General features: G+C 39.2%; 1 protein-coding gene across 5 annotated transcripts in view; it reads right to left on the bottom strand.

The window, feature by feature from the left end:
* Caln1 (calneuron 1) overlaps nt 1–24,606 on the bottom strand; it is a 530,573-nt gene that overhangs the window by 410,409 nt on the left and 95,558 nt on the right. The gene's annotated exons all lie outside the window — the stretch shown is intronic.

The following is a 24,606-nucleotide window of genomic DNA, read 5'->3' as shown; positions in this document are numbered from 1 at the left end:
AATTGAATCCAACGGAAAATTATCTCAACAACTGATTAGCAAAAGGCAATGTATTCCTAGCCAAACTGCCTGCCAAGTTAAAAGATCACTCTTAGGACAAGGCACGATGGGTAGACTGACTATAGCTTTTCAGATAGAACATGTGGCGTTTAATCAAAAAGTACCAGGCATGCCGAGAGAAAGGACCAAATTAAGGAAAACTTATTTAAAAAAACAGACAACAAAAACATAGGTTATATAAATATTGAAACTTATAGAGCAGGAATTAACGAGGGGTAAATATTCAAGAAAATGAATTTGTCAGCAAGATAAAGAAACAGGGGAACTCGTCAGGGAATAACGAGAATTTATTTTTAAACAATAAAATAATGAATCTAGAACCAAACAAAAAAGTAAAACAAAACACAGTTGACAGGTGTACTGGAAACAGAGTAGACACAGCAGATGAGAGTAATTAATCGTTCAGTAGGTCAGTAGACAACATCCTAGAAAAGCATGAAAAGATGAAACATAAAGTCACTAAAAAGAGACATTAAACGCAGTAAACACACAATTAAAATCTGGAAAAAAGAAGAAAGACTGGGGTTGATACAATTTTGCCTAGAATTTTCCAGAATATTCTCAGATTTGCCCTAAAAGAGCTTCAAAACAAATATCAAAACAATTCTCAAGCAATTTACCTGCCTAACAAACTTCAAAACTCTTCAAAGTACAAAAATAAAATCCAGAAATGCAACTATATAATGTTCACGTTATCCACAGAAACAAAAGCAGAAATAAAGGGAGAACTTTCAAACAGGAAAATAAATGTGCTGATGATGTAAAGGAAAATGCTAACGTGCTAAAGAAAAGAAAAAGAAGCAAATGAAATACTGAACTCTAAAAACTAAATAAATAAAGTTCATCTTATTTGTAGAAGAAAAATTCATGAACATCTTAATGCCAACATAATTTGTCAAAATTCAACATTCATACACGGTGAAAACGAGGAATAGAAGAGAATTATAAAGAGGACTACAAAAACATACAGCCAGCAGCAGACTGAATGATCAAACATTAAAAGTATGTCAAATTAGGGGGAGAAAAGTTTCTATTTAACGTTTAATGGAGGTGTCAGCCATGGAAGTAAGTCAATAAAAAGAAATAAAAAGCAGATATACTGACAAGTGGGTAAGAAGTAAAATGGTTTTGTTGAAAATCAACATGATTTTGTACGTAGGAAATCTGAGACTCCACAAAAGGCTTTTTGGACTAACAGATGCCTTTGGCAAGAATAAAGGACCAGTACTAGCAATAAGCAACTGGAAAATGAAGTTTTAAAAATGGTACCATTTACAATAGTATCAAAAGGGTGAAATAATAAGGCTATATTATAAAAATGATCACCAAATCTGCATTCTAAAAACTACAAACCACTGCTGTGGAAAAAATTAATTACAGACTAAAAGTAAATGGAGATACATAACAGGTTAATGGACTGAGTTTTATATTTTTAAAATGTCAATTCTCCCCACATTGAGGAGGTTCAATGTGATCCAAATCAAAATCCCACCAAGTTTTTTTTTCCCAAAATTTGACAGGCTGTTTTAAAATTATATACATATAAAGTGAAGGACATAAAATAGCCAAATCATTTTTTAAAGGAAGAAATTTGGAAAGGACTACCCAATTTCAAGATTTATAAAGCTAATCAAGAGAGTGTGCTTTTGGCAAAAGGGTAGATATATTTAGATCAGAGGAATGGAAGAGGCTAGAAGCAGACCTCCACAGATGATCAAGGCTGTTCACAAGGTGTTCAGTTAACTCAGTGAGGGAACGGGTACTGTTTTCATCAAATTTTGCTAGAACAATTGGGCATTCATAGAGTCACAGGTGAACTTTATTACTTACCTTACCCCATGCACAAAATTCGGTAAAAATGGATCCTAGATGTAAATGTTAACCACATGGATGCCAGAAACTTTTAAAGAAAACACAGGCAAAAAAAAATTTGCAAGCCAGAATAAGAAAAAACTTTTTAAATAGGACATAAAAAGCACAAATCATAAGGAAATATTTGACAATTTTGACTTTTTCAAATTTTAAATCTCACATTCAAAAGGTATTTTAGAAAACAAGAATGCAGAAACCACAAGGAAAAAATATTAAATAACTCGTATTAAGAATAGATCAACAGACTGGGCACGGTGGTGCACACCTATTATCCCAGCACTCAGGAGGCTGAGGCAGAACAATCCCAATGAGTTCAAGGCCAGTCTGACCTACATAGCAAGACTCTGTTTTTTTGGTTTTTTTTTTTTTTTTTTTTTTTTTTATCAGTACCAGGCATCAAACTCACGACAGCACAATTGCAAGGAAGGCGCTTATGCCGCTGAGCTAAATCTCCAGCCCTGCAAGACTCTGTTTTAAAAAACAAAAAGAGGGCCGGGGATATAGTTCAGTGACATAAGTGCCTGCCTGGCATGCACAAGGTCCTGAGTTCAATTCCTGGTACAAAAAAAGAGCAACAAGTCTTACAACTCAACTATACTAAAATAAATGCCAATATTTTAAAATGGGCCAAGGACTATAATAGCACTTCATGTGAGGTATGAATGATCAATAGCACAAGAAAAATGTTCAAAATCATTTCTTACTCATGAGGGAATGAGATTTAAAACTGCAGTGGAAATCCAAGTGAGATGGTGCATGCCTGCAACCCCAGCACTTAGGCTGAGGAAGAAGGATTGCTGTGAGTTCAAGGCCAGCCTGGACTACATAGCAAGACTTTGTCTCAAAAACAATTAAACTGCAATAGACTGCAAATAACAAAATAGATAAATTTCAAATGTCTGACAGTATCAAGTATTGGCAGAAAAAATAATGTAACTGGAGCTCATGCAATGCTATGTGGCATATGAACAATTCAATAACATTAAAAAATATTTGTCAGTTTCTTATAACAAACACACAACTATCTTATAATTCAACAGCCCCATTCCTCCTTTTCTTAGTAATAAAGTCCACAATATGATTTCTACATGAATTTTCATAGCAGCTTTATCTATAAAAGGCAAAAATTGGAAGCAAACAAAATCTACATGGATAGGGAAGTACATAAACCAATCAATGATTTTTTGTGATACTGAGGATTCAACCCAAGCCCTCCCACTGAGCTACATCTGGATTCTATTTTATTATGTTTTAAATGTTGAGACAGAGTTTCACTAGGTTGCTAGGTTGTCCAGGCTGGGTTTGAGTCTACAACCCTCCTGCCTCAACCTTCTAGAGTTTGAGAGTATAGCTGTGTACCATGATACCCAGCTCATACAGTGACATATTATGCAGCATGTAAAAAGAGCAAACTAGATACCTATAACAAGAGAACAGAATTTCAGAAACATTATTTTGATTTTAAAAAATCAGACACACAAAAATACATTCGGCGTCACTTCATTCTTAAGAAATTCTAGACAAGGCCACATTAAATCTATAGTGACAGAACACGTGGATGGATTGTTGGATGCCACCCCCCACTGCTGCTATGGGAAGTGGCTGGCCACAGAGAAGCATGAAAGTTTTTTAGATTGATCAAATTTTTTATGTCTATATTATAACAATCGTTGCAAGGATTATACACTTGTCAAAACTCACGAAATTGTCCATGTTAAATGCATGCATTTTGTTGCATATAAATTATGCTTAATAAAGTTAATTTTAACAGAAAGAAGTGAAGCCTTAAATTTTTGGTAGAAATGTTTTTAGAAAGTGAAGAAAATACATTTTTAAATACAATATGGACAGTTTGTTACCAGTAGTCATCCTATAAGAAATGCTGTAGTGAATTATTTGGGTAAGAAAAAAATATTGTTTCAGATAAAAAAGTTTAGCACAAGCACCTTCTTGGCAAGCATGAGGTCATGAGTTCGATCCCTAGTACCAAATAAAAAACCAGATAAAAGATGGAGATAGAAGAATAAAGAGCACCAGGAAAGGTAAATGCGTGAGTTAATCTAAATAACAATTACATTTTGAGCATTCCTAACCTAAAAATCTGAAATCAAAAATGCTCCAAAATCTGAAACACTTGAATAAATGCCAGCATGATAATAAGCAGAAAATTCCACATTGCAACATTTTGTTTCCTGTCCCAAAGAATTAAAAACAGTATATGAAATTACCTTCAGGCTCTGTATATATGGGGTATATAAATAAACTTTGTGTTTAGACCTGGATCGCATCCCCAAGATATCTCATCATTTATGTGCAAACATTCCCAAAAAAAAGAAACCCTAAATCCAAAACCCATCTGGCCCCAAGCTTTTCAAATAAGAGACATTCTGCTGGTATTGTTTAACCCAGCAGTCATAAATGTTAATAACTTCAGTAGGTTTTTAATATCCAGAGAAACAAATTCATGACAACTGCACAAAAGATAGAAGTGGAATAAATGAGAGTTCTGAAGTCCTGGTATGGAACTGCAAGTGAACTAACACAGGTGCGTACCAACAGGACAGTAACACACACAGCACTGGCCAGGGTCATCATGAAAAGAGTGACAAGAATGTGGGGGAAAAGAATCCTAAAATCACTCGTCCGAGTCCCTAAAAGCGATAAAAGGAGAAAAGAGGGACCACAGGGAAAAAAATGAATTGCAAATCAGACACTAAGGTAGTAGATTGAATCCCACATAGATAAGCAAATGCATTCAATATTACCTGGCCAAATGTATTCTACGTTCAGGACAAAGACTGTGATACTAAAATTCGCCAACTGGGTTTTCCTTAAAATAGCCACATTAAATATGAGGAGACGCGATTATGAAACATGAGTGTACAAACACCAAGCGAGAGCCAGGGCAGCTGTGCTAATATCAAAAAAGCAGAGCTTAAGACGAAGAGGTTTTACAGAAAAGAAAGATACATCCTAATGATGTGTCTGCCGGCAAAGAATGTTTAGAGAGAACATTTCTAAAATTGGATACACCTAATAAAATATGCTCAGAAGACACAAAGCAAAATCTACAGAATAAAAAGCATAGATGAGTTCAATCCGAAGGGTGCACTAATCAGAGAGCTAAGTGTGGGGCGTTAATCACAACATGAGAGGAGAATTAAAACATATTATCAAAAATCTATGAGGTAAGGAAGCCTCTGTGCGTGTTTAGCTGTGCGTGCGAGGCGCATGTGATTAAACACAGCGGCCCCAGGGAGATGGATAAAGAGAGCGAGACGTTACTGCATTTCAACACAAACATTCCTGAGCCTTCGCCCTTTCTTTTTTAAATTCAGAGGAAGAAGTCGAGACTTCAGATGGCAGTATATGTAGACGTTTTTAAAACCTCCCTGAAATCGACAAAAATCAACAAAGGAGCTAATAACTAAGATGAAAACTAAGCTGAAAACTCTGAGACAACCTTAATCTTGCCCAACCAATGCCAAAGAATCAGTGCCAGACACAGCACAAGTAGAGCCAAGATGAAATAGGATGCGGGGATTGGCCAGGGTTCCTGAGGTTGAGAATCAGAGCGGCGGCGATGTAGACCGAAGAGGCTGGCTGGTAGCATCCCCCAGCCCAGCTGCAGCAGAGACCTCGGGCTGAGGGTGCGGCTCAGAAAGAGCAAAGCTGTTCCTTCAAATCAGCCACAGACAGGGGCCTGAGAGGGACCTCCAGCCAGCTTTGATTTATGCCAGACTTTTTATTGGGAAAGGGGAGGATCAGACGAGAAGAAAGCAAAGCTCCTGTCACAGCTGAAAATCCAAGGTAGAGAAGGCATTTGCTGACCTCCACCACCTACCCCGAGGAGCACGCCAGAGGGCTTGCCCTCTGCTGCTTAACGTGATCAGCGGGGTGAGGTGTCTGAAGGCCACTACAGAGGCGCTGGACACTCACTCCAAATCAGCTGGACCGGAAGCCGCAGAAGTGAGGTCCAGGCAGTGCAGCGGGGGAATATCTCCATAATGAGATTCTGTGGATCGGCCTCACCAACAGGCAGAATTTTAAAGTATTCCTGATTACTCAGCCTCAGCAGAGGTGTAGATAAACAAACATGTTTACAGTCCTCTGGAGGAAGGGTGGTGATAGGAAATCTTTCTTTGGACTGCAGACTTCCACATGGAGTGACATCCATGAGGATGAACTCTTCACCTGTCTCTTTCCTCACTCCCTTCTGCTCTAGAAAACTGGGAGAAAGGAAGAGGAGAAGCAGCCTCCCCGCCTTGCTGGGTCTGATGGGGTCCCCCCCACCCACCTTCGGGGAGCACTGCTGTTGACCCGACCCTGGCCAAATGACCTAACTCTGGGTGCAGCACAGTGAAGCTGACATTTTGGCCCCAATCTGCCTGATCTCAAATTTTTAAAAAATAAAATAAAATAGTTAACTGGATAATGAAGAAAAGTGCAATGTTTTGATTCCTCTCACTAACACAAAAGGTGAGGTCAGCAAAGACAAAAGGTCACCAGCACCAAACACACACAGCTCAGCCCATGTTTGTCTTAACCCCTGAAGCACCCGTGTCTCTTCCTGCCACTGACCTGTCCCTCCACTGGGCTTTGTGTCCCTTCCTCCCCATTTCCCAGGACCCTGCGCTACACGCATACCTCTCAGAATTACCCAGCCCTTATGTGATAACTGGCACGCCCCTCCGGATTGGAGGCCAGACCACATCAGAGTCGCTCTGGGCACCTCGCTGCTCCCCAGCTCTGTTCCTAATCCATCTCGGAGTCCTCTCAGATGGTTCACAACTCCAGAGTCAAAAGCAACATTCAGCTGAACATCTCTCTCCCCCTTCTCCTCCCTCCCTCTTTCAGTGGAGCCCTCTTCCTGGGCCAGCATTCTTTGTCCCCCAGCTTCTCGGGTGGCCCACGGATGCGGCTCTGACCTCACACTCCAGCGGGGTGGTTTTCTCCGACTCCTGCGATGTGGGTGCCTCTCCACTGAGACAGTGCACTCCATGGCTTTCCTTTGCTCTTCACACTGAGGTCTAAGCTCTCCATAGACGACACCCGCCCCCCCCCCCCCCGTGACTTCTTCCAATTTGTACCATGTGTTTGAGGTGGGTTCGTGAACAACAATATAGGAATCCAAGCAGCACAGATAAATTTGAAATTTAATTAGCTGAGCTCAGGACCACTCGTATACAGACCTCCCTGTTTCAGAGTCCAAACAAGGGGCCCCAAATGGGAAAGTTACAGAGTTTACCTCGTGTCGGAAACAATTTAGCTAGAATCTTACATTACTCTTTGGCTGACACCTGTATCTGTCTTCTTTTGTTGAGCAGGTTAATCTTTCTCTTGTGGGTGCAGCTCATTCTGCTTTTCTCATGGGACTTACACCCTGAGTAATTTCCCATTATCCTTGATTAAATACAGGGCACTCGTTGAGTGCAGGGGTCCAGATGGCATCAGTTATGCCAAGATACCACAGTGCTCTCTCGGTGCGTCCACATGTGCCCCACCTGTGTGCACAGCTCCACCCATTCGGGATATTCCCGTGTCCCTGTGTCCTTAGGACCTCCTCTCTCTAGCCCCATTTATGCCAACAGTTTTAAAACGTGAGTTAGGATTCCACAACAGATATACATCTCCCTGTGGTTTTGTATTTAATTCTGGAAGTAACTTCAAAAAAATCACCTTCCATACTACTTGGGAGAGATTGTTCAACCAGGTCCATGGGGATCATTTCTAAAAATCTACCACTGTCTTGTACGTTTAACACTTTGTTGTTTCAACTTTAATTCATAAGATTGAGGAAGTGTCTCATAGAACTAATAGAAATACAAATGTGATTACTACTAGAAATATTTCCTAAGCTGCAATATATTATAAGCCAATGGTATGAGAGCTATGAAGCTAAATCTGAAACGTGTAGAGAGAAATGCATTTGATCACCTAGTACATGAATAGAACAAGACTTAAAAATAAAGAAATAATACGAGTCAACATAAACCACAGCCCTGAGGTGCTCACACCATTGTTAGTATAATTTTTGGGATGTAAATTAATACTGATTTCGTTACAGTGTACGTGTCTATTGAAGGGTCTCACAAAAGCATTTTCTATTTAATGGTTGACGTTTCTAAGCTAAAAGTCAGTGAAAGAGAAAAATTAAACAAGTAAAAAAGATCCAAACTATTGTAATAGAATATGGAGAAATCTGGCAGGTACCACTTTAGCCAAATATTAAATATAACATAGCTAGTAATAAGACATACTGGCATCTTGTGTCCCAGATGTGGTAACTGGGAGATAACATGGAATACACAGTATTCCTGTGAAAAATATGTAACCAACTAGTAAGAAACATCACACTCAAAGTGAGAAACTTCAAAATAGTTGTACTGGGGCTGGGGATTTAGCTCAGTGGCATAAGCGCTTGCCTTGCAAGCAGGCAGTCGTGAGTTCGATCCCCGGTACCGGTAAAAATGAAAAAGACAAAAAAAAAAAAAAAAAGTTGTACTAGACTCTGGTAAAATGTTGATGTCATGAAATACACAAAAGGATGCTAAGAAACTGCTCTGATAGCTAAATATAACCTGTAAGACGTGATTAGGTCTTGGGCTTAAAGGACATTCCAGGAAATCTGCGTTCACTGTGTCAGTGTTAAATTTTCTGTGTACAACACTTACATTATGGTCATGTAGGAGAGCATAATTATTCTCAGAAAATATATATCAAATGTTTAGAGGAATTTCATGATGCCTTTAGATATTTTCACCTAACAATTACAAGTGATTTAGGAATGAGCACTAACAAGAGATCAAAGTGAAGAGTATACGAAGATGCTTTGCAGTTTTTCTCTCGGTTTGAAATTATCAAAATTTTAAAATTCTACCAGCCAGTATGGTGGCCCCGGCCTACAATCCTAGCACTGCTGAGAGGTTGAGGTAAGAGGATCACAAGTTGGAGCCCAGCCTGATCCATGTAGTGAATTAGTCAGACACTACCTCAAAACTTGAAAAACAAAATAATAAGGTAAGATAAAATAAAATAGAATAAAAATAATAAAATAAAATAGGACTGGGGATGTAGTCCAGTGCAAGGACTGGTATTCAATTCCTACAACCAAAACAAAATTAAATTAAACTAGAAATCAACAAAAGAATAAAAATATCATGCATTCTTACAAAAACGTAGAAATAAAATTGGGCTTAACAAAAACCCAATTAGCAATCTTGGTTACCAATGAGACAGGTTGAGATCAGATAGAGAAGTACTATAACCATTCTTAGTTTGCTTAGTTCTGTTGTTGACGTTTGGTCTGTATCTAAAACACCAAAGCAACACAACAGTTTACCTTTCGTAATTAAAAAGACATCTCCACAGTTCATTTGTGTTTGAAGAACTAAGTAGCCAGTCTCTCCCGGTATTCCCAGTCCTCTTACCTCTGCCTCAGTGCCTTCTGGATTTCCCCAAATCCAACAACCCTGGTCCACCAAGAATCTTCTAGAGCCCTGACCTCTAGAGCTGGGTGCTGTTCTGAATATTAATTTACCATGAAATTCATTCATATAAATGGAAGATATTAAATAAATTTGATTTAACCTCTAAATGTTAACAACGTTCAACAATAAGAGTTTAATTTGTACACATAAATATTAAAAATAAAATATCAGGACCAGTGGTACCAGATTTACATTTATATGGTAGTATAATCTACCATACACTGAGCTCAGGAAAATTTTAATCTTTAGGGAAAAAGGAGAAAGAGTTAGAAAGAAGTAATGTTTCCTTCTCTTTCCAAGGAAAGATTCAATAGAAACTATTTCAAATTTGTAAAACCAAATATATGCATACCCTATTGTATATTATAAATCACAGAGAGAAAAGATTTGAAAATCATATGATATATTACTTTAAAAGACAAAAGTGCATAAAACTTTTCAAAAGAAAAATCATGTCAGTGTAAGTCTTACAATTAATAGACAAAAAAGTTGAAAGTAAAAGAATTGATAGTAGATATTTATTTATTTTTATCAGTACTAGGGATCGAACTCACGACTGCCTGCTTGCAAGGCAGGTGCTTATGCTGCTGAGCTGAATCCCCAGCCCCTGATAGTAGACATTTATTAGTGAGAATATGCATTAGTTAGATTTTTTAAAGAAAATCTCTCAACATGCAGTAAAACGTAATTGCAACATATGATAAAAAATTTCAATGTATCTTGCCAAATATTATATTTATTTCATAAGAACACATCTTGCACACTAGTGCATCTATACAAAGATACAACTATGTTCACAGAAATATTGTGATTTTTCAAAGAAGGAGAAAATTCTAAAAACCTCTTAATTTCTCCTTAAAAATTTCTTTAAAGAAGTGGTTCATTTAATAAAAAATTTAAAATAACAAGGCTGAGGCTTAAAATAACAAGTTTACAGTTAATGAAGTAGAGAGAGACCCAGAATGAATTATTAATGGAAAACAGGAAGCTGTAAACAGCGGTTCAGATGGTCTCTGGCTTACAAGATGGTTCAACTTATTTTTGAAGTTAAAATTTTTCAACTTTGCAATGAAAGCATACCCATACAATTGTTCTGGCTTCCATTCAGTTCAGTGTTCAATAAATTGTGTGAGATATTCACACTTTGATGTAAAATAGCATTTGTGTTACATGATTTTGCCCAGCTGCTGACTAAGTTAGTGAAAGTGTTCTGAGCGTATCTAGGGTGAGCTGGGCAAAGCTATGGTTGGTGTTTAGTAGGTTAAGTGTATTAAAGAAAATCCCCATTTATGAGATTTTCAACATATGACCGGGTGGGTGGAATGTAACCCCATTGTAAACTGAAGAGCATCTGCAGTCTAATTTATGTGCTTTTACAGTAAAAAATACTTTAGCATCTTTAGCAATGGCAGCCTCTGGGTTGGGGGATTGTGGGTAATGTTTGTTTTTATGTAAGCCTTTTTTGTGTTGTCCAATTTTTGCATAATGGTTGTACAATCAAGAATTTGTCTGAGGCAAGCTTGGTGCCTCATGTCTGTAATCCTGGCACTTTGGGAGGCTGAAGCAGGACAATCACAAGCTGATTGTGACTTAGTGACTTAGCAAGACTGTCTAAAAATAAAGTACAAAACTACAAGGGCTCAGGATGTAGTTGAGTGGGAGGGCTCTGGGCTCCGTCCCCAATACTACCAGGAAAAGAGACAGTTCGTCCTCAGTGCCTGGCACAAATCTTCTGCAACTATTGGAATTTCCCAAGTGATAACATCTTCATGTTTCCTTGGGATGTTTTGTTTTGTTTTGTTTATTTCTTTGGTACTGCAGATTGAACTCACAACCTCACACTTGCCAGGCAGGCGCTGTGCCACTGAGCTGTATCCCTGGTCCTAGTGAGGTGGCTCATTTTGGGTGGGCTGTTGACCAAACAGATCTTCCTTCTGAGCAGAAGACCACCAAATGCTGAAGCAACCTGAGCTCCAGAGAGAAGAAGGGGGCTGAAAACAGTTCAGTCACTGGAAATGATTTGATCCATTGTAAAAAAAAAAAAAAAAAAAAACACGGTAAAAACTCTGCAGAATTCCAAGTCGGTGACCAGAGTGATCTGTCCTGGGCTGGTGACTCTGAGGGCGGGGAACGTGGCGAGGAGACTGTGCAGCCCCCTCCCAGACTTTCCCCAGATTTCTCTTCATCTGGCTATTTCTACATCCTCTCTAATGGTTGGTGCAGTGCTTGCCAGTTCTGTCACTCATTCTGGAAAATTCCTGGTCCCCAGAGGATAGTGAAACCCCTCAGTTTGTAGTCAGCAGTGTGAGTGGCCTGGGAAGGGACCTGGAATCCTGAAGCTGTCTCAGGGAGGTCTGAGTCCTTTGATCTGCACGAAGTACACTAACTCCAGGGGCTAAGGTCAGGGCAGATCAGCAGCAACAGAACAGCTGGTGTCTGAATACCAAGCAAGAATCTCTTTTCTAGTAGGAAAAATAGTTTTAAGTGAAAGAGCAGATAATGTAAATCAATTCATACAAGAAAATGAAGCCTGCGACTTAAGTATCGGACAAAACAGAATTCAAGATTTAAAAAGATTGCTTTTTAAACAGGACAAAGAAAGTCGTTTAGTCATGATAAAAGGTGCAGCCCACAATGAAGACATCTATAATGTACCATTATGCAACAAATAACCTGACAAGGAATCAATTGAAAAGCTATTAGGAACAATATGGGAATTCATTTAAATGTCAGGTTACACAAAATATATACAAAAATCAATGGCTTTCTTGTATACTACTATAACAAGGTGGGAACCACAATAAAATCCAGAATATTTTTTAAGTTCACAGTAGCAGTAAAAACTAGTCAATCTATATGGGAAGAATGTAAAATTCTCCTAAGGGACATAAAAGGGCACTTGGATAAAACAAAACCTGAATAGAAAGGTGCACTTTATTACTAGATTTTTAAAAAGACTATAGTAAGGACAGCAAGTCTCCTTAAGTTAATTTCAAAATTCACAGCAATACTAATTAGATTCCTAGTGGGATTCATAGCACAATTTGATCAAATCATTCTGAAATTCCCATGCAAGTATCAACTTTTACAAAAAAACAATAATTAATGTGGAAGAGCTAGTTCTACCTGATATTAAATATATCATAAATCTGTAGCAATTTAAACTATGGATTTATTATAATTTATAATTATCATATTAATCCAAGTGAAGAAATAAAAGTATTTTTAGAACTTCGTTGTCTCTACCTCCCTTTGAGATGTAAGCTCCATGAGGAAAAGAACTCTGCCTCCCTTTCTCTAGTGTAACTAATATAACTTGTATAACTCAAAGTACTGGTATAACTACAACTCAAAGTACTTTAAAAAGTGTATGCCCAATAAGTATTTATTGGATGGACGGAGGAACGAACAAAGCAATTCTCAGATATTGATAGATGTGGATAGATTGTATATCAAATTTTAAAAAATCAATAAGAAAGGCAATGGATGTGTTAAGTAGCTTAATTTAATCATCCCAATATATATGTATATCTAGATTGCACATTGTACTCCATAAATGTACAGTTATAATTTTTCAGTCAAAAATTATATTAATAACTTTATAAAGAAAAGATACAGTTGATTAAACTGGTAGATCAGTTGGGAAGTTGTTTGGAAAATAAACCAAACTCTTTCAATCCATATAATTAAAGAGATTTTAAGTGGATCAAAGATTTGAATATACAGATTATTATAATCTTAAAATGAAAGAAACATTTTCAAGTATGAAACAGAAGTCAGAAACCATAAAGATAAACATTTATAAAGTTGACTTTATCAAACAAACAAAAAAGCCCCAAATACAAGAGCAGCAACAATAAAGAATGAAGCCGAAATAGTAGCAGCTGTAATATTTGATTTTTTTTATTTTAAAGAGAAAAAACAAAACTCAAGAACCAAACAAACAACTAAAACCAACAAAAAAGCAAAACAGTGATAACAACAAAAAACAATGGCCATATAGAATTTCAAAACAAGATGCAAATAACTTAACAATGGTTATTATATTCAATATTGTTATCCTCAAAGTAAATACGCAGGCTACCAGATACAGGCATGCAAGACTGATCAAGCAATATAATTTCCCTTTGAGCAATTTCTTTTCCTCTTACTATATCTATTGTAACTTTTGGATCTTATTTACTCTTTGTTTCTTATACTAACCAGACAATACGGTGTTTACACATGCAAGTCTGATTTATTTCACTTATGAATATGATTTCTAGTTGTATTCATTTACCTATAAAAGCCTCAAGTTTATCATTTTTATGACTGAGTAGTACTCCATTATATAAAAATACACATATTTTTTAATCCATTCTCCAGTTGTTGGGCATTTGGATTGTTTTCAAGATTTAGTCATTACAAATTGTGCTGCTATAAACATGGGTGCACATGTATCACTGTGGTATGATGTTTTCAATTCTTCTGGGAAAATACCCGTAAAGGGAATAGCTAGGTCAAATAGAACCTCTAATCCTAGTTTTTTGAGGAATCTTCATACTGATTTGCAGTGATGGCACCAGTCTACACTCCCACCAACAATGGAAAAGGGCTCCTTCTTCCCCACGGCCCCTTCAGCATTTGTTATTGATTGATTTCTTGATGTTAGCCATTCTTTCTGGAGATGATCTGTCAGGGTTGTTCTCATTTGCATTTCTCGAATAACCTGTGATGCTGAACATTTTTTTCACATACTTACTTGCCATGTGTATTTCTTCATGTGAGAAGTATGTATTCATCTCAGATGCCCATGTTTGGATTTGGGTCTTTAAATTTGGGGAGCCTGATTTTTTTCAATTCTTCATACGTTCCAGATAAAAGTCTTTTGTCTCAGGAACAACTTAGAAAAAATTTTTTCCCAATCTGTGGCTATTCTTTTCACTCTGTTGGCAATTTCCTTCGATGTGCAAAATATTTTTCAGTAAAACGAGATCCCAGTTGTTGATTCTTTGAAGTGTTTCCCATACAGTTTGGATTTTGTTCATGAACTCTCATTTTGCCCCTGTGTTCTCAAGATTTCTACCTACTTTGTCTTCTAGTAGATTCAGTGTTTCTGTCTTAGTATTTAGATCTTTAATCCATTTTGATTTTAGTTAGTGCATAGTGATAAATCTTCGGCACCTAAAAAGCCAGTTTTTCCAACACCACTTACTAAAAAGGCTGTCTTTCTTCCAGTAAACATGTTTGGCCCCCTTGTCAAAGATAAAGTGACTGAGTGAGCAATTGTAACATTTGCAGCCAAATTTAAAAGTAAACAAAAATCTCAAATTTGTATTTGAAACATAGATAAGAGTTAAGATATCTCCTCAGTATATTACGATCTTCTATAAATTTATGAGAAAATGACAACACAATGATTTGCAAAGTATATAAAAATGAGGAACACATTTTAAATTTTGCTAGTATCCAAAGAAATATCTAAAGTGAAGATATGGTCACTTGGCAAGGATTGCCAAGGATTAGAAGGATTACAAATATAGAGAAAATCCAGCCTGAGTGAGAGTACACGAAATCTACTCTGTTAGTCAGTGCTGGGCACATTATAAATTGGACTTCATCATTTCAAGAAGAACCATGTGTATGTATCAAAAATTTAAATACGTAGGTATATCTGTGGGTCCAGAAATTCTAGCTCTAAAAATTTACATGAAAGAACAAGAACTGTCTACACTATTGAAAACATCAAAAGCAAAGGAGTTTGAACCCCTCCTTTTTTTCCATCGGTACCAGGGATCAAACTCACGACTGCACACTTGCAAGGCAGGCACTTATGCCACTGAGCTAAATCCCCAGCCCCAAAACCCCTTAGATAAGTAACTAAATGGCTAGTGTACGGCGCACCTGTGTTACTTACTGATCACCTGTGTAACCAGTACTGGCAGCTGGCAGGGCTGGTTGCCTGATTTGTTAATGCCTGATTTGTTAAAGCAAGTTTCAAAACAGCTTGCCTAGAAAGATGCTTGTCCAAAGTTCCGTAGATCTAAAGTGTGTGTATGTGACCTAGCAATTTCCTTTTTAGGGCTACCACCCCAAAAAAGGCATTCATATGCTCACAAAAGACACACACTAGGAACATTTTCATAATAGCCCAAACTAGAAACCACCCAAACACCCATCAACAATAAAATAGATAAATAAATTATGTTAAGTGCACACAGTGGAGAGCGAATCTACCACAATACCAGTGAAGAGCCTTCAGTCTCCTACTGCCACATGGATGAATCTCACAAGGACAGTGTTGAGTGAAAGGAGATAAAGTAGAATTCGTGCTTGCACTTAAATAAAACTTGAAAATAGACACAAAGAATCAATACCACTAGAAGTCAAAATCATCTTTGAACTTGGGTTGGTTGGGAGAGGTTGCGATTGGAAGCAAATAAAAGTTGACTCGCGGAGTGCTGGCGATGCCCTGGTAGTGTGAACACAGTCGGTGTGCGGGGAGCTTTTGTTGGTGTTTTGTGCCCTTTTCTGCTTACTAGTCATACATAGAGCACATATCCCCAGAGAAATGGCGGGAAAGATACGGGCAGAAACATCAGTGCGTTATCTGCGATGGGGGTCCCGCATGACTTGGGTTTCCTTCCATGTGTTGTCTGTATCCTTCAAATTTTCCCAGCTGATGTGTTAATAATAATTTTGTTTTAAAAAAACATAATTTAAAAGATGGAATGAAAATAAACTTAGTGATCATTCAATCAAGAATTTAGGAAAATAAATGATCAAAAATGAGGAAATGGGGTGAATGTAATCATAAAGAACTAGAAAACGATCAAATATCATCTGAAAGTAGCTGATACACTTTCTCCCAAACAGCCTTTAATGAACTTGTGAATTCAAACGAAAAGATAATATGAAAAATATCACTTTAATCATAACCCAAAGAACCAAGGGAATTTTTGTTGATTTCACCATCCCAGAGAATGATTTGAGAAGCCATTTTAAAGGCAGGCTTATTGAGGCGTTATGGACATACAATGCGTTGCATGGGAAACGCACATTTTGCTAAGTTTATATATTCCCCCTGCTATCACCATGGTGAGACAGTAGATTACTCAAAATATGCTCCATAAACCTTTTTTACTCCTCTCTTCCACTTTGCCCAACTTCTTCCCTCACTCATAAAAATCACTATAGTTTGAATTTTCTAAAATTTTGTGGAAGTAGCATTGTGCTGTCTCCACTTTTGCTGTCTGGTTCTTTGTCTCTGTGTAATTATTTGAAATTCATCCATATGGTGTAACAGCAGTTTGCTACGTAGTGTTCCATCACAGGAATGTTCATCCTGATTTGTTGATTCACTAACCTACTGATGCTCATTTAAGTTGCTTCTATTGTTTAACTAGTACAAATACAGATGCAACTTAAAGTCATGTTGAAATCTTTTATGAACACACGCACTGAATTATTTTCACTGAATATCCAGAAGTAGAATGCGTTTTGTACAACAGATGTATGTTTGGCTGTTTGAAAAGCTGCCAAAGTATACAAAATGGTTGGATCATTTTAATTTCCATCAGCAATGTAACTGTATTCTGATGTTTCTATTTCTTTACCAACACTTGGTATAGTTATTTTAATTTTATCCCTTTTAATAGGTATATAATAATATCTCATTGTCATTCTGATTTGCATCTCCCTAATTATTATGTTGACTATCTCCTTAGATATTTGACATCTTTATATCTTTTCCCATAAATTATTTGCTCTTGTCTTTTACCCATTTAAAATTTGCATTCTTTGCTTCTTTATTATTGAATGTAGAGTATTTTTGCATGTTTTGGACACAACTCCTTTGTAAGATTTGTGATTTACAAATACTTTCTCTCAGTCTGAGGCTTGTCATTTCATTTTCTTTAAAATTGGTTTTCATTTTCTTAACAAAATGAAATGTCTCTCAAAGCAAGAGTTCTGAATTTTGATGATGTCCAGTATTTTAATTTGTTCTTTTGATGATAGTTTTGATATAATCACTTAGAATATTTGATTAACCCAAAGTTGCAAAGATTTTCTCCTAAGAGCTTTAGAATCATGTCCTATATTTAAGTCTATGACCTACTCTGAATTAAGTTTGTATATGATGAAATGTCTGAGTAAAAGTATGTATAGATATGTGGTAGATAGATAATCAGGTAGTTTACCAGGTTTTATCGATAAACTGTCCTTTCTCCACTGAATCCCCTTTGCACATTTATCTAAAATTTAATTAGTTAGGTTTAAACTTTTGGACAAGATCGAAGTAAACCTCTCAATGCAGCCATAAAATCAGGGTAGAATTTGAGAAATCTGAAAGTAAATACTAACAGGCAGATTGAGGAAGAAGATGAAAATCCAAAGAATAACCACACTGGTAGCAAGTTGATTATTTCTATTTCCTGCTATTTCCAGTCCTGAATTCAGCTGCCTGGAACTTGGAAGTAAGCAGGAGCAAAAGAGAAGATTCCAGAAGACACCTCTGGTTCTGCCTCAACGAATGGACCAAGGGTTTCCTAATAATCAAGAGCACAGGAATTTCCCACAATTCTTTCTGTATTTTCCTTCTCTTTGTTCTCTAGATCTCAGTCCCCAGATGCTCAGTAGCTACAGAAGCTGGCAGGGTGGCCAGTGGGAAACTAAAAGTTGACAAAAGAGCCACTACGTGGTCCCGAGGCAGTAGGAGGCCTTCCTGTTTCTGTTGCTGCTTCTCCCTCATCCTGTCCCCTAACAGCTGCAGTTGCAGAAAGAAAGAGGCAGATAGCAGGTAATAAAATTGCTAATGTCCAGCGAAAGAAGGACAAAAGAAGTGGCAAGGAAATGGAAATTGCTGATGAGATCACGGGCAGGGAAAAGTTTTCTAAGGCAACTATTTCAAATTGTTTATGAACTTCTGTCTTCCCAGAATAGTAGATTTGTCCTCTTAAAGAGCATATGTAGGGGCTGGGGATTTAGCTCAGCGGCATAAGCGCCTGCCTTGCAAGTGTGCGGTCATGAGTTCGATCCCTGGTACGGATAAAAATGAAAAAGACCAAAAAAAAAAAAAAAAAAAAAAACTTTTAAAGAGCATATGTAGACCAGTCAACGAACTAGATAATAGCTCAGGTGTCAAACTAATCACTGAGTAATACACACAGAACTGATTTGAATAGTAAGGCAAGGACTTTGAAAACATAACTAAAATTGGACCCCCAAACAAGACAAAATAAGCTGAAACGCAGAACCTGAACCCCATCTGGCTGATTACTTGCTAAAACAAAAGAAAAGAGAACAAGCAAACAAAACCCAGCATCATCGACCTGTATAAACAAGAACCTGTGTCACATAACAAAGTATTCAGAATGTCCACAATTTAACCCTAAATTCTCAAAAGACAAAAAACTTTGCCTATGTTTAGGAGAAGAAAACAAACACATACCAATGCCGAGATGACATACGTGTTGGGTACTTTAGGGTATGTTGTGGCTTGTGTCTAGATGTCCCTTCAAAGCCTCATTTGGTGATCGGTGAGTTTTTTTTTCAGAGATAGCTTGATCTAGAGTGTGGGGAGCTGGAATTGACTAGGATGTAATGCTAGGATCAAGGGCACTGGGAATTAAGGGTGTGAGTGTTCCCTGCTCTATGTAGCCTCTAAAATAGAAAGGATAGAAAGAGGTGTGGTCATTCCTTGTCACTTTGCCACCTCAGCTCCTCTGTGATACCACCTTGACTTGGAAGCAGTTGATTACAGACAGAAACCAATACAAACCCTGAGCTAAATAAATCTTTCTTCCCTTTACTTGTGTAATAAATGCTTACATTGCAGTAGGTATCAGCTATTTTGTCTCTGCAACAAGAAGAAAGTAACTAAGACAGAATTTAGTACCAGAGAAGTGGAGTCACTGCTGTGACATTACTTGGCCATGTGGTTCAAGAGCCTGGAACTGGTTTGTGGGAAGACAAAGAGTTAGAAAAGGTCCAGAGACACCAGCTGGAAAAGCAGAGCTGGAATGCTTTAGGCTGTACTTACTGGAAGATTCTGGTCAGAGCTCACAAGACCAGCAGACAGGCTTGGAAAGTTTCTGCTGGGAAGAAGGATTTTAGTGTCTTTTGGACCCCAGGTGATGTGTGTTACACCTTGGCAGAAAGTTTGTCTGAATTTTGCTAGCGTCCAGAGACTTTGCCCAAGACTGAGATTAAGGGCGGCAGACTAACTGGAAGAAATTTCAAGGCAGTTGAGTGTTGAGGTGGTGGCATGGCTACCATTGGGGGCCTTTAGCCAGATGTATGTTGAGCAAATAACTATCAAGAGCAAAGAGGCCAGGGATATAGCTCAATGGTGCAGCTCATTCTTGACAAGGGTGAGGTCCTGAGTTCAATTTCCAATACCCGCTCCCCAAAAAAGAGCAAAGAACCCAGCAGAATTATTTAAAGCATTGTGAGTTTGGCCAGAAAGGAAGCTCCAGTAAAGCTATGGACTGGAAAGCTCCAGCAGAGCAAATCTGAGATTGCTGAGAAGGGACAGGAGAATAAAAAAGATGGGCTGAGGACATCATGAGAAGCAGAACTCTACCCTTTGCAGCCTCAAAATTGCAAAAGTAAAGGACTTTGCTTTGAGAAGAAAGCTACAGAGCACCATGTTCCAGAATAGTGGAGGCCTAGAGAATTCTTTACTCAGAATTTTACTCAGTGCTCAACAATGCAGGCCCTCAGTCCCTACAGCTGAGAGAGGGAAGCCTGGCTACTGCTCTGTTGGCAGCAGACTTTGGCATCATCTATGTGTCACTGACTTCCCTTGCATGTAGAGTTGTGGATTCAGGAATGCTTCCCCCCAGATTTCAGAAGAAGGGCTGGGAGGCCAGGCAACATGTCCCTGAGAGGGCAGTGTGTGGGAAGCTGGGATTGTGAAGCCAAAGTGCAGTGAAGACCCCAGAAGGTTAGAGAAGGCAGGAACATGGACCTTCTGAGGAGAACTGTGTGGGAGCAGAGCTGGACCCAGAGAGAGCGACTATCACCGAAAGTGCCAGAAGGGTAGGATCACCCAGCTCCTTTGGTGTCTGCATCTTGCCACAGAGTGCCTCAGACACTATACATGGAACTACAGGACCTAACACTTGCCTTGCTGGATTTTGGACTTGCTTTGTATCACTCCTTTGCATCCCTCTGTTGGTAACTTTTGGAATGAAAATGTCTTGTTTTTTATCATTGAATGTTGGAAGTGTTTAACTTTCTTTTCATTTGTACAGAGGTTCACAGAGCTCACTGTTTGCTTTAATTCTCAGAGGAGACTTGGAGCTTGGACTTTTCAGCAATGCTGAAACTTTTAGGAGTTTGGCAACTCTTAGAGATAGACTAACATACCTTTTGCAGGCTTTTTCAAAAATGGCAGCTTGCTAGGGGACTGGGCAGACAGTCTCTCCAGAGAAATCATATTAGATGCTAGAATATGACAACATGGAGAGGGCCAGACAAATGGATAATGATGCTTATTAACCAAGACAGCGCGGCTGGAGGATTTAAAGTCGTGCTGAGACTGTGAAGGCTGATAACGGGAGGCTGCAAATCCCGAGCCTTTAATGTGGCAAACTGACCAGTGGACCCAAAAGGAAAAGCTGTATTGGTTTTTGGTGACTGCTGGAAATTAAGACCCCAGACCCCGCGAAGCAGCCAGGAATGCCCCACTGCACCAGAGGAGATTGTGAAAGGCTCTGGAGACCCGAAGCCGAATGCTGTGCAGTTTTCTGATCATTCCATGCTGTGCCAGGAGCACAGTGAGGGCAAGCGGCGTGGTGGGCAGTAGACTCAAGAGGAGGACCTGCACCGAGCCCTGGTGAGTACTGGGGACTGGGTCCCGCGGCTACTGTGGTTGGCCAGAGAACATCTTGGAACTGGGCAGAGCCCGCCACCATTGTGACATCAATAACACAGAGAGTCTGGCGGAAGACATCTTAGAGTTGGGCAGAACCTGTGGCTCGGTGACATCACCGAGTCGCCCCTGGCATAGAGAGGTCTGGTGGAGGACATCTTGAAATTGGGCAGAGCCTGGTGCTGTGTTGGCTTCAGCATTTACAGAGAACTAGTGGAAGACATCTTGGAATTGGGCAGACCTGCTGTCCTGGTGCTCCTGGCACAGAGAGGTCTGGAAGAGAACAACTGGGATTTGGGCAGAACCCTGTGCCACGGTGACATTAGTCAGCTGCTTCTGGCACAGAGAGAACTGGCAGGATCTGCTGGGGCTAAACCAAGCCTCTGCTTGGGGCCCAAAAAGCAGATACAAAATAGTCGCAACTCTGTGACATCCAGAAAGTACAGCCTAATTTGCAGATTGACTGGCACAGAGGCTGGAGGCTAGCCTGCATTGTCCCTGCATCCCTGCCTACCTGAGATAACAGCAAATTGGGGAGGACAGCCAAAACTCAAGTCAGCACGCTTCTGAAAGGCCCTAAGCAATATGGAGAGGGCCAGAGACCCCCAGGACACTCCAGTCTGAAAGAAACCAGAAACATGACAAGAGATAAAATTTTTTTTTAAAATCTCCAACTGCCCAACATGAGAAAATAAGCCCAGGAGAAGTAAACACTGAAGAGAACAAGCACAGTAACCATCCAATACTGGACACAGCATCAGCCGAAATTAAAAAATACCTCCATGACCTCATAGATGAATTTAAAGCTGTACTCCTGATCCAAGTGAGGCAAGATATAAAGAGATTAATTAAAGAAATGACAAGCCCCGCCCAAGAGAACACAGATGGAAGAACTGAGGAAATCAGAAAAGAAAGAGAAACTTCTGAAGAAGAATTTAAACATAACTTAGAATACATGAAACAGATCCAAAGAGATTACCAGGAAACTAAAAACTCCATTGAACACTGGCAAAATACCTTGACAGAAACTAAAGCCAGACTTCTGAAACTTGAAGAGAGATTTATGACATATGATCGTGAAAGAAAAAACCTCTTAAAAATAACAAGGAACCAGAAAGAGACAATTCAAAGGCTTGAAGATGACAAAAGGATACATAACTTAAGAATAAAGAATGTGAGTGAGGAAGCAGGAGCAACCAAAAATGGAATACAAAGAATGTTCACAGATATATTAGAGCAAAATTCCCCATGTATAGCAAAAAGAAAGGATATCCAGATAAAAGAGGCATACAGAACACCTGCTACCTACAACCAAAACAGATCTATGCCTAGACATATAATAATCAAGATTCCAGAAATCCACCAAAAAAACAGAATATTAAAAGCAGCCAGAGAAAAGAAGCAGATTACCTACAATGGGAAAATTATCAAAATAACAACAGACTTATCAACACAAACTCTTAAGTCAAGAAGGGAATGGGGAGAAATATTCCAAGTCCTGAAAGAATAATATGCAACCAAGACTCATATACCCGTCAAAACTCTCTCTCACAATTAATGGAGAAGTAAGATGCTTTCAAGACAAGGAGGAACTGTGGGAGTTCATGGCCACTAATCCAACCCTACAGAGAGTGCTGAAGGACATTCCAGAGAAGGAGAGGATGGGATACCAGGATTCCAGCAACAGTGGCAGAGAGGCCTGAATGAACAGGGCAGACAGTAGAATGAGGGAATCAGGTGGACAAATTATAGCAGAAAAGTGGAGTAGCAGACATGAGGCAGAGACGGTAAGCTATAGTCCTTAGTATAGACAGCTCTGAAACACTATAAAAAAAAGGCAGAGGTCATTGTTAATAGTGTATCAGGATTTAAAAGACACAGTAGTCTTATCGCCATATTTAGTTTGAATTTAATTTGTTCTGGTCTGTCCACTCATGTCAGATTTGAGGGCACAGACATCTAACCCAAAAATAGCAGGTTATACCATGGTAACTATCCTTACTTTCCTATTAACTTAAACTGAAATCCTGTATTACTTACATTGTCTTACTATGACTGATCTTAATTGAATCCGATTCATAAGACCATGAGTTTGCCTTGGCTGATTTTATTTGAATTTGGTATGCTTGTTAGTATCAACCCTAAAAGTAAAGGCAACTACTCTGAAGATGACAAGATGTAAAGGACATCCATACTGGTATTAATTATTAACAGCTCTGAAATCCTACAATGCTTTCAAAATTGTGTTTTTGTAAAAATAGGTAATACTATGTTTAATTATATCAAGCCAATGATGTGGACAAATCTATTGAAAATAACAAGAGAAAACATAGTAACTACGGAAGATCACCTATATTGTGGTCTTATATGTCTTATCCGTTGCATGTTTTTCTAGGAATTTGTTTTGCCATCTTGTTATGACTTGTTTTTCCCTATAATACAGAGAGGATAGATATATATGTAGAAATTCACATGTGAGTTTTTTTAAAAAAGTTATTTACGGGGACTTCCGGGAGAACATGGCGGACAGATAACAGCAACTACCGGAGGCTCTCTGAAAGGCTCGGCTCAGAAGTCAGGAATGATGCGCACTAAGGAGACATGAACCGGTAGAGATATGCTCTGCTGACTCAGGAACGAACTGGGCTGAGAGAAACCAACTTGGAATGCAGTCCTGGCGCTAAAATAGGAACAGAAAAGACTTGGTGTGCAGGCTAGACCCCGCGCCATTGGAAACCGTGATTTGGGTTTCCCGCCGCTCAGCGGCTGGCTGCCTCCACAGCGGCTCGGCAAGGAGAGACGCGCAGAAGCTCTGGGAACGGGAGTCTGCGAACGGAGTCAAAAACAGGACCGACAAGGAGGCGTACACTGACTGGTGGCGAGGTGAGTGAGAGAAACTGACACTCTACCACAGTTTGACTCCAGCGGAGGACTTTCTGGGCTCGGGCAGTCCTGTAAGAGCAGGGCGCGGTGGCGACTCCAGCCACACTTTCCCCTCTCGGACGGGATTGGTGAAAAGTGCCTGGCCTGCGTGACGCTGCGGGCGGACTTGGTAGGCTGGCCTAACCCAGATTCCAGAGCCTGACGGTGGCCCGGAGGGGCGACTGACTCCCGCGTAGGCTGCCTTGTCCGTAACTCCCTGGTGCGCAGAGGTGGGCGGGAACACCTAGCCAGCGCAATTTGATCAGGCTGTGGCTGACAGGCAGGGAAGCTCGGCCTCCTATGTAAGTTTGCATATATATAAGGAACAGAGAATATGGGGAAGGGAAGCAACAAGAAAGGCTCCTCGGCCCCCAATTCTGAGAAACAGGCAATAGCGGACACCGC

The sequence above is a fragment of the Cavia porcellus genome, unplaced genomic scaffold (genome assembly GCF_034190915.1).
Source record: "Cavia porcellus strain 051 isolate PalLab524CR breed Dunkin Hartley unplaced genomic scaffold, mCavPor4.1 scaffold_23, whole genome shotgun sequence".
Lineage (NCBI taxonomy): Eukaryota > Metazoa > Chordata > Mammalia > Rodentia > Caviidae > Cavia > Cavia porcellus.
This window is presented reverse-complemented; position numbering and strand designations above follow the sequence as displayed.